Below are 11,833 nucleotides of genomic sequence, written 5' to 3' on the forward strand. Positions count from 1 at the left end.
AGAAGGGACGCTTACGTGTGACAGGAGGACCCATACAGCTCTCCGCTGCTGTTTGCAGGGGGTGGAGCAGCATCATTCAAGGTGGAGGTGGCTAAGGACTTGGGTGGGCGGGGGTGGGGGGGCATCCTGCGGCTGAGCTGGACCTCGGCTAGCACAGCCCCAAACCAGCTAATCGTTTCTGGATAGATACTGATATGCATTTTTAAGGTCTGCCTTCATTTCCAGAATAGTTAAGGATGTGATTAGGAAGGGCAGCCAGGTCACCCCGATTGTGTGAAGCCTGTGTTGTGAGTCCTAAGGCTGGGAAATGCTTTCCTCCCTCTCCTACCCTCCGTCCGCCCTCATTGACAGGGCTGTGTGCTGGACTCTGTATGAGCATGTTCTCATTTTGTGCTTGAAACAGCCTTGTCTTTAGCTGTCCAGCAGCTCAGCAGCTCCCTGCGCTGCCATGGGGCTTTGTGCCTCTGCCATCCAGGGTGCTCTTGGACTCCGGGCTTTGCATCCCAGCTCTGGCACTTAGCAGTGTGGGGCCTTGAGCAGATCATGTAAGTTCTCTATCCCGGTGTCTTCATAAGCTGGGGGTAGTGTACAGATTGAGGATGTTGTAGGGCTGGTTGGTGAGCAATGCTTCAGACGGCGACGCATGTAACAAATGATGTTTGTAGTTTACATACATGCTTAATTGCCGCTGCGGCTGCTTTTTCTTCTGCTGCCACAGTTTGCTCTCCCTGGGATCCCTGCCCTGCCAGGGGAGTCACCTCACTCAGCCTGGGGTTCATGTCTCCAGCTGGGGGCGCTGATGCATTGGTTTCTCTTAACTAGGTTTTCATCTTGGCGGCAGGGCTGTGCCCCCAGTGTTGTCATTCCCCCATTCACCTCAGGTCTCACTGCTGCTGAGGGCCAGACAGATGGAGCCAGACGGAATGGGGAGCTGCCATGCCTGCCACATCTCCAGATTTGGAAGTGGGTCTCGGTAGCTTCTAAAGGGCTCACCTTTTCTCGGCCCTTATCATTAGGCTCATGAATTTTTGTAATTAATGCTTATTGCATCCTGTGTGAACTTGAGTCCTTTGACAATTCCTGCCTGGCCAGGTTTATCTGTGCCTGAGGACCGGGTCCCCCAAACCCACTCATTTCCCTCCACTGTTGCAGGTTGCTGGGCCTTAGCGCACTGACCAAGGCAGCCACCTGGGGGCACTGTAGTTACACTAGTCTCCCCAGGAACATGGGCACCAGGACGGCGCTCTGAGCACCACAGCTGAGCACAGCTCTCCCCATTCCACCGACAGGAGGGTAGGGCTGTGGTTGGTTAGGTGTGGGCTCTGGGATCAGAAGCCCAGGTTTGACTCCCAGTGTGGCAGCTCTTGATGACTTAAGTCTTTGTGTCTCCGTTTCTGCATCTGAAAAACTGAGTTAATGGTGCCTCCCGCACAGGGCTGTTGAGTAGGTGAGCTACTCAACTCTCCCAGCATGGCAGAGAGCAGGGGATGCATCCCATCGCTGGCTGCTTTTCCCCTGCCTTTGTTGGCCCAGGCATCTGGTGACACTGCTGGGGTCCTGGTGGCCCTTGAGGCTCCACACCTGTGTTGTAAAAGTTAGGTCTGACACAGCTCTTTCCCCTGATAAAACCGTGGAGCTATGGTCCACGGTCCCACTGCAGCTGTTTGATGGGGCTAGCGGACAGCAGGACCATCAGCGCCTTAGGCATTCGGCAGTGGCTAGAGCCCTGTAAGAGGGCAACTCTTCTGGGAAGCCAGCCTGCAATGGACAGACTGGCTAACCCTTCTCCATCACTGTAGAAGCCCATTGTAGGAATACCCCACACTGTGCTTGCGTCCGATTGTTGGTAATGGCATATGGGCGTTTTTTGTTTTGTTTTTTTTGCAATTATAAACAATGTTTCTGTGAATAGTCTGGTGCAAGAGTTTTTCCTAGAATATTAACCTAGAAGAGGATTTATTTTGTAGATATTATTATAGGTAGTGACATTATTTTTCATCCTGATTGGACCAGTTTATACTCTGATTAGCAGCGGATGGGGGTGCCTGTCCCCAGCCCCTCGCCAACCATTAATATTCTGTGTTTTGTTTTTAGGGCCACATCTGTGGCATATGGAGGTTTCCAGGCTAGGGGTCAAACCAGAGCTGTAGCCCCTGGCCTATGTCACAGCCACAGCAGCACAGGATCCAAGCTACGTCTGTGACCTACACTACAGCTTGTGGCAACCCTGGATCCTTAACCCACTGAGGAAAGCCAGGGATCAAACCCACATCCTCATGGATACTAGCCAGATTCACTTCCTCTGAGCCACGATAGGAACTCCCTTTTCTTTTTTCTTTTCTTTTTTTCTTTATTATTCTCTGATCTAAGATTTTTTGCAGAGCTGAGAGTTACATAATAGCGTCTTACAGTTTATTTTCACATCCATGATTACTAATGAGGTTGAACACCATTTTTATCCACTTAAAGGCCATTTGAGTTTATCTTTGGTAAAATGCCTGTCTGTGCCTTTAGCTGTTTTCCTATTTGGGTTGTCTTTTTCTATTATTTTATCTAGCAGCTTTTGTATATATACACATGAATGATAGTAATCCCTTATCAGTGTGTTGCAACTATCTTCCCAGTTGGAGCCTTGTCTTTTCACTCTTTTTTATGGTGTCCTGTGATTTTTGGTTTGTGAAATGCTTGTTTTATTTGTGACTTGGAGAATTCTTTGAGACTTTGGCTGAAATCACTTTTTTTTTTTTTTTTCTCTCTCTGAATTTGCATTTGTGTCTGTCTGAGCCCAGGGACCTCTTTAATCATCATTCTGGGATGACTTTAAATTCAGCCCTTGATGGTTTTTTTTTTTTTCCTTTTTTTCCAGATATAGCTTTTTGAGAGTCCTCACCCCTGCCCTAGACTAAGTAATCAGACCAGAGAAGAGGGAATTGTAATCTTAATTCTCAGGGGAGATTTTTTGTTTTTTTCCATCCAGCCAGCCAGCACCAAGATCAAAGTCTGCAAGATCCTTTGCTTCCCCCTTCTGTGCAGTGGGTTTCTTCCTCCTTCATTCTGGCCTGAGGATGAAGCCCTCCAAGTCCCAGCTTGGATAGGAGGCCTCCGTCTAGGCCCCTCACCTCTGGCACCCTCTGGGCCCAAGTGCAGTCCCCTGTGTTCATCAAAGCAGAACAGCAAGACCTCCAGGCTTCTGCAGAAATCCCCAGAATAGAAGCAGGTTTCGCTTCCCAGAGTCTTTGCTCTTATTTTATTTTTGGCCTCTGTGCATGCTTTTTTTTTTTTTTTTTTTCCTTTCTTTTTCTTCTTCTTTTTTAATATTAGTTTAGCAATGATTTAAACATTTTAAAAATACACATGTAAATAATCTGGCATTTTACTTCTTTTCCTTCGAAAGTGGATCTGGGTACATAGTCTTCCTACTGCTGGGACAGAATGGCAGTTTTTACATAAAATACCCTTACAGAAATATCGGGGCCTGGGATCACGCTTTACAGAGATGAGTCTTACGTAAGCCAAAGAAGACACAGGCTGCGAAGTAGGCTCCTTTTTTATTTATGGCCAAGGGCCGCGATCTCGGTGTAAAGATGAAGGAGACCGGGGTAGAGGGAGAAAGAGGGGATCCCCTTGGGTCCCAGCCAGCTGCCGCCAAAGCCCCAGCCCCAGCCCCAGTCCCTGGCTCTCTCCAAAGGCAGGAAGAGGGCAAACCTGATGGGCCACCGAACAGCTCGGCTTCCTGCCACAGGTCAAAAAAGCTGTTATCATCCTCATCAGATCTGACTCAACTGTTCTCCAGGCTCCGATGCCTTCTCATATTAGGAGGTGGCTTCAGGGGAGGGCAGAAGTCTGAAATTGGGCAAATTTGGACTAGATTTTGGTATCCAAGAAAGTCACTGCTTAGATGGCTTCCCTCCAGGGAAAGTACAGGGAACTTAGCACTCACTTCAAGGCCCTTCATCGTTTACATATTTTGGGCATTAGTTTCGATAAACAGACCCTTCTGACACAGTTGTGTCAACAGAAATCTATATACAACTGAAGTATGGCTTGTCAAAATTACCCATCAAAATGATGAGCGTGCTTACAGGAAACACTTGCGTTTTCACCAGAGCATCACCACCAAAGTAGCAAAGGATTTCCAAAGCAAATACAAATTAAAGGCAAAGAAATTCACAGAATCGGTTATCAAAAGCAGCCTTTTAAGAAAACCTTCTTTTAACAGAGAGAGACCAAATCCAAATTCAAGTTTTGCGCTCGCTTACTTTTCCTACTTTTCTGAAGCAACCATGGACTGTCTTTAGTAATTTCTAAAAGCATGAGTTTTCTTATACAGAACATCTCAGGATGGCACTGAACCATTAATACCCATTAATAGTCTTAAATGACTTTAGGGTCTCTGGTTTACTGAAGTCTCAGTAGCTCATTTGACTTTAATCAAACCTAGGTACAATAGGTATTATACTGGGGTTCCCGTCGTGGCTCATTGGTTAACGAATCCGACTAGGAACCATGAGGTTGTGGGTTCGATCCCTGACCTTGCTCAGTGGGTTAAGGATCTGGTGTTGCCATGAGCTGTGGTGCATGTTGCAGACATGGCTCGGATCCCAAGTTGCTGTGGCTCTGGCATAGGCCGGTGGCTACAGCTCCGATTTGACCCCCAGCCTGGGAACCTCCATATGCCGCAGGAGCGGCCCCAAAAAAGGTAAAAAGACAAAAAAAAAAGGTATTATATTGATCACTCTAAAGACATGTCTGTATTAATTAGATCAACAAACATTAATATTAACATCTAATGATGAATATGAAATACTATTTTCCAGTTCACATGAACCAAAAATGAGTTTACCGTATGTTTTTTGAGAATTTATGTAAGCGCTTAATTTCCTTTAAGCCAATTAAGGAGAGCTCTTTTATGAATTAATTTTGGCAACGCCATACATACACAGCACACACAAAGACACACACAAACAAGCAAAATAAAGACCTCATATTTCCCATTGCGAAGTTTCAGCCATGAATAAGGTACAGCTGTAAAACACGCCTCTTCCCTGAGACCTTAAAGGCCATGTCAAGAAAGACCAGGAGTGGAATGTGTGGGCCCTGTTCTAATTTTTGTAGTTTTCGTCTGTCGGGGAAGCCTGGCTTATAAAATGGACTGCAAGAATGGCGTGTCCTTTTGTAAAGCCAAAATATCTAATGTAGCATTACGTTGACCCCAGCCTCCCAGTGTCACTCGTTGGAAGTTGCGTGTCACATGGCCTTCCTTCATGCCACTCTTTCACACACCTGCCAGGAATCCAAAAAGGTGTAGCCACTGTTTCTGGAAAGACACAAGCATACCCTCTTCCCCAAGTTATTAAAAGATTAGGGCCTTGCCATATATTTTCCTCAGGTGTTTTCCAGTATACTAACAGGGAGGTACCAGGAATACGCTGACGTTCTGTGGGATTTATTCCTTGTTCATTATAGGGGAAAAAATCTAAAGTAAGCAAAGTTTGTCTTAATAATCGTGTGGGGGAGGAGCCTTCTTGTTCCCCCTTTTGTTTTTTAAGTTGGAGTTTCAATTTGTCATGTGCACGTTCTACTGTAGTTTATTCCTGAGGATTATAAGGGATGCCAGGGACATGTAAAATACCCAATTTAACAAAATTCAGCAAAAGCCTTACTAGCATAAGCAGAACCATTATCAGTTTTAATACCTTGTGGAAGACCCAAACAGCAAAAGCTTCCAAACAATGGGGTTTTTTTTGTTTTGTTTTTTGTTTTTTTGCCTTTTTGCCATTTCTTGGGCCGCTCCTGAGGCATATGAAGGTTCCCAGGCTAGGGGTCGAATCAGAGCTGTAGCCGCCGGCCTACGCCAGAGACACAGCAACGCGGGATCTGAGCCGCGTCTGCAACCTACACCACAGCTCATGGCAACGCCGGATCGTTAATCCACTGAGCAAGGGCAGGGATCGAACCCACAACCTCATGGTTCCTAGTCGGATTCGTTAACCGCTGTGAAACGACGGGAACTCCCAAACAATGGTTTTGGACATGTCCAAAAGTGAACAGAGGAATATGTGTCAACCATAACACGAACAGACTTGAAGCGACCGAAACCATTAACGTGAGTAATATTCATTTGCCATAGTTGATTACTTTTTAGTCCTCCGGGATCGACTCTGTCACTGGTAGACACCTGGGCTAAGCTTTGACGCGATGGACAGGATTTAATAATATCTTGGGCAACCATGCAAGACAGACTAAACTGTCTACGCCGCATTGCCGCGGGTTGGTGGAGAAGTACACGTGAAGCAAGAGCAGTTTCAAAAATAGAAGTTATAGGAGTTCCCCTTGGGGCACAGCAGAAACGAATCCAACTAGAAACGGGTTCGATCCCTGGCCTCGCTCAGTGGATTAAGTATCCGGCGTTGCCATGAGCTGTGGTGTAGGTCACAGATGCGGCTCAGATCCCACGTTACTGTGGCTCTGGTGTAGGCCGGCAGCTGTAGCTCCAATTAGACTCCAAGCCTGGGAACCTCCATATGCCCAGGGGAGGTTCCTGGGCATAGGAACCTCCCCGGGTGCAGTCCTAAAAGACAAAAAAAAAGTTATAAGCCAGTTTACCTTTTGATTTCCATCATGTAAAGGACCTGGTATAGAAGTATGAGAATGTATATGAGTCATAAAAAATAGTGACGTCGGAGTTCCCGTCGTGGCTCAGTCCAACTAGGAACCACGGGGTTGTGGGTTCAATCCCTGGCCTTGCTCAGTGGGTTAAGGCTCTGGTGTTGCCGTGAGCTGTGGTGTAGGTCGCAGACGCGTCTCAGATCCTGTGTTGCTGTGTCTCTGCTGTAGGCCAGAAAAAAGGCAAAAAGACAAAAAAAAAATAGTGATGTCTTCTGTCTAATAATTTGTTGTGGGCAAAAAAAAAACAGTTGAAATAACCCTTCATCATTTAGTTCTTTCCATGTTTTTGTACTAATTGTACCACATTTTGAGAATCTGAAACAATATTACAAGGATACAAGACTATTTTTAAAACTTGTTGAACAAGCCACTGGTTCTGCTTTTTGAGCAGAAGTGTAAGAGGTTTGTATAATTTTAATAATATTTGGACCTCAGAAACCAGCTTCACCATTTGAAGATCCGTCTGTAAAATAAGAGCTTTGGCAATAGGCTGTGATCTGGTGACTTCTGGGAATACAAAAGAGGTCTCTTGTAGGAAAGTTATAAGATTATTTTGGGGTGCATGATTATCAAGTTCCCCTCCATATCCAGCTAAAGCAGTCTGCGTGGCCATGAGGTTTGGAAGAAAGTTTCTCTCATAAATTTGTCTAGAGGGGCATGTATAACATTTGGATCTGCTCTGATCAATTGTTTAGGATGAGTCTGCCTTGGATAATAGTTTTGGCTCTAAGATCCACAGAAAGTGTTGCTGTTTTTACTTCTTGACTAGAAAGATGGATCCATTTGACAGTGCCAAACTGTGGCATTTCCTGAACTAGGGCTGCTCTAGGTGAATTGATGGAAGGCAACATATCAGGATAAATAAGATTATCATAATCAGTATGTTGCAACTGTGCCTCATTTATTTTTTCATAAACCAGCTGTAATTCTTTGAGGGCTGCAGGAGACAAGGTATGTGGGGAGGTAAGGTCAGGTTCGCCCTTCAGTGTTTTAAAAAGATGAGTTAATTGATTTGTAGTAATTTCTAAATAAGGTCATAGCCAATTAATATCTCCCAATAATTTTTGAAAATCATTTAATGTATTCAATTGGTCCTTGAAAATTTGCATTTTTTCTGTGGCCGAATAGTACAGACTTTTATCGAAGTTGCTAAATGTTGAAATGGAGGGGTTTTTTGAATTTTATCTGGGGCTGTAATAAGCCCCCTTTTATTAAGACATACTTTGGTATCTAGCAAGATGTTAAAAACGTGTTGGTCTTTTGGATCAGAGAAGAGAATATCATCCATGTAGTGAATAATATATGCCTCAGGGTATTTAAGTCTAACAGGCGCTAAGGCTTGATCCACAAATTCTTGGCACATGGTAGGGCTGTTTTCATGCCCTGCGGCAACACTTTCCACTGATATCATTTCATAGGTGCTTTATTATTTAATGCAGGAACAGAGAAAGCAAATCTACATTTATCTTGAGGGGATAAGGTATGGTGAAATACAATCCTTTAAATCTGTAACAATTAAAGCCCAGTCTAAGGGAATTGCAGTAGGAGAAGGCAAGTCATAGGTTTATAAGGCTCTCATAGTGTACGTTGTTTTATTAATTTTTCTGAAATAATGCAACAGCCTCCATTTACCTGATTTTGGGGGGATAGTAAAAATAGGAGTATTCCATTATGCCTGAGGATCATAAGTCAGTTGCTTTGCTAAGTCAAGAAAAGGGCCCGTCCCAACTAACATTTCAAAAGTAATTGGAACATTGTTGCTTTGATTTAAGTGAGCCTGTTCCTGACAAAAATCTGAAAGACTAGACTTCCAAATTGAATAGTCTCCACCATCTAGGCTCTGGCTGCCATATGTCAATCCCCTGGGGGAAGCTGAAGTGTCCCCTTGCTTTCCAGCACATTCATAGCAAAGGGAGCTGTAAGCTTCATTCTGTAGTACAATTTCCTGAAGAGCTTTAAGAGCCTTAAAATCAAAAGGGTTATGTGTATGGATATTTTGTCCTGGGACTGGAGGATTGGGGACCATAATTACAGGGCATGCTAAAAAGGTCCAGTCTTCTAGATGAGCAGATTTTAGGGCTGATTGAAGGGGAGTCAGTGTTGCCTCCACAGCTAAAGGCTTATTTAAACTCTCATCAAGAAAGGGATCAGTCTGGGCGGGGGAGCAGAAGGCATAGGTTTTTCTTTATGCTCCTGCAAGCGTTCTAGAACATGTCTTACCAGTCCTCATTTAGAAAAAACAGAAACAGGAAGAGAGGCCCCAGGCTGACGGGCGTGGTTTAAACTTTGTTCCACGAGATCCCAACTTTCCACGTCTGGAAACCAAGGGTTATATTGAATCAAGGCTTCTAACAATTCCTTTATCTCAGATTCTATTACCCGAGCCTCTGACTGTCTCAGCGTACATTTAAACAATCGAATATAACGTTTCGTTTCCTGTGATTGATTCCGCCCCATTGTTATCGTGGTTTAAAGTTTCTACTTGCCTATTCACGGTCGCGACTCCGTCAAGGGCAAGGCTACCTACCATGTCTGCCGTCTGTAGTTTCACTTTTTCCTGCTCGTGGCAGACCTTCTCCTCCAGCCCCGCATTGGGCGCCACTCTGCTGCATCCAGAGCTGCAGGGAAATGGGGCATCCTGGAAGAAGGACAGCGTGGTACAATGAAACACACAAGACTCTTCTACGCCTGGAAAGTGGGGGACCAGGAGGCACTCTGTTCCACAGAACAAAGGCACCTAGGTGACTTTTATTAAGGAAGGTGACAAGATTAGTGGGCAAGAACAGGCATAGGCAATGACGAGGTTATCTTCTCAGTGATATCAAAGGGGCGTACACAGGACTTTAATGCAGCTGTTTATAGAATAACATGGTTAATGCATTAGCCCCTTATCTTGTCTTTGAAGGAGACCCTGTACTTAGAAGGCTGCGTCCACAGATATTTGCCTTCTGCAGAGTTCAGCTCTTTTTTTTTTTTTGTCTTTTTGTCATTTCTTGGGCCGCTCCCGAGGCATATGGAGGTTCCCAGGCTAGGGGTCGAATTGGAGCTGTAGCCACCGGCCTACACCAGAGCCACAGCAACGTGGGATCTGAGCCACGTCTGCAACCTACACCACAGCTCACGGCAACGCTGGACCGTTAACCCACTGAGCAAGGGCAGGGACCGAACCCACAACCTCGTGGTTCCTAGTCGGATTCGTTAACCACTGCGCCATGATGGGAACTCCCAGAGTTCAGCTCTTCAGTGGTCTCCAGGAGAGTTCAATACATCAACATCACACAGCTAGAGGCAGAGCCGAGGTTATAACAGCCTGGCTCCCATGTGACCAGGATCCTGAAGACAGAAACCATGGAGTAGGTCATGCCTAGAAAACACCCGCATAGCATCAAAGTCACGGGTCTGACTCTAGCCTGCAGTTCCCCTTGTGCCAGCTCTCTAAACGCATGCCCTACATGCCCACCAAAGGCCAGAGAGGTGCCTGAAGCCAAGCGTACTTCCCCACCTGATTCTTCTCTCCGTCTGCCAGAGGCTGACCCATACATGCCACCCAGGCTGGGTTCGGTACCCAGCCCTACCTTTCCCACTCTAGAAGCTCTACATGTCAGCAAAGACTTTCCAGGCTGATGAGTCAGGCGAAAGTCCACGCCATACATGAGCTGATGGTCAGCAGCACAGCCAGCGCTGGTACTGACCTGCTGGCAACCATGGCTACTGTGGCATCAGGGCCAACAAGCTGCCTTTCAGCCTGTGCTGACAACCTCTGTGTGGACCTGGGGGCTGAGGGAGGGGGAAGGGGGCTGGCGATGGGAGAAGCAGCCAGCATCCTTTGTGGGAGGCCGGGAGGCTCAGAGGGGCTGGGAGGAGCTCCTTCAGATTTGGTTCATTTGGCCCCAGGAACTCTGGGTTCCCTCATCCATGATGGCAGCTGAGCTTTGGGTCAGAACTCCGATCTCTGTGACTCAGGCCTTCACAGGCCATTAGCCTTGCTGGCTTCCCAATTCCCAGCTATCGCTGCTCTCTGAAGCTCATGGTCTGAACTCCCTCTACCTTTTTTTTTTTTTTCCCCGTCTTTTTACTATTTCTAGGACCATTCACGTGGCATACGGAGGTTCCCAGGCTAGGGGTCCAATCGGAGCTGTTGCCGCCAGCCTACGCTACAGCCACAGCAACGTGGGATCCGAGCCGTGTCTGTAACCTACACCACAACTCACAGCAATGCCGGATCCTTTAGACACTGAGCAAGGCCAGGGATCGAACCCGCAACCTCGTGGTTCCTAGTCGGATTCATTAACCACTGAGCCATGACGGGAACTCCTCCATCTCTTGTTCTCTTGTTCTGTTTTCTCTGCCTGGCATGCTGCCTTTCCTTGGGGAGAGGCTGTCTCTCAGATTCAGGCCTGGGAGGCCCTGGACTCTACCTGGTGCTGTAATTGAGGCCACAATCCTGACAGGACAGAGCTGACTACGCAGCAAGTGTCTAAGACAAGAATGATTCTGTCCAGTCATCACAAGCAGCTTTTCCACACCTGCCTTCACTAGGCTTGAAACAAGGGTCTGTTGGGTCTGTTCACCCTCTGTTGCCTTCCTGGAGCTTCTGGGCTCAGCCTGGCCCAGGCCCATGAAGGTGCCAACCCCTCAGACCATCACAGGTCTCGCTCAGTGGGTTAAGGATCTGGCATTGCTGTGAGCTGTGGTGTAGGTCACAGATGCAGCTCAGATCCTGAATTGCTGTGGCTGTGGCGTAGGCCGGCAGCTGCAGCTCCGATTGAAACCCTAGCCTGGGAACTTCCACATGCCACAGGTGCAGCACTAAAAAGACCAAAAAAAGGAGGGGTGGATGGAGTGGAGGAGAGAGTTGGGGCTTCCTTGCCTAGCCCTGCCATCCTTCACATCCCTTCCCTCCACCAGGAGCTCCAACCCAAGGCCTCTCCCTTGTAGTTCTCTTGCTCTAAGCTGCTGCTCTTAGCTCACTGATAGAGCCGGGTATCGAACCTGTGTCCTTATGGATACTAGTTGGGTTCATTACCACTGAGCCACGGCGGAAACTCCCACCCCCGGCAGAGTTGAAGCAGATGAGGTGAGCCGTGGCTGGCTTTGCTTAGTTCTCCAATGACTGCAGTTACACCATCTCCTGCCCTCACTCTGACTGGAGCTTCCCCATCAG

The sequence above is a fragment of the Sus scrofa genome, chromosome 2 (genome assembly GCF_054392235.1).
Source record: "Sus scrofa isolate SSC_HxYL_T2T_F1_AM1 chromosome 2, Sscrofa_HxYL_maternal_Yorkshire_Landrace_v2.0, whole genome shotgun sequence".
NCBI classification, from domain to species: domain Eukaryota; kingdom Metazoa; phylum Chordata; class Mammalia; order Artiodactyla; family Suidae; genus Sus; species Sus scrofa.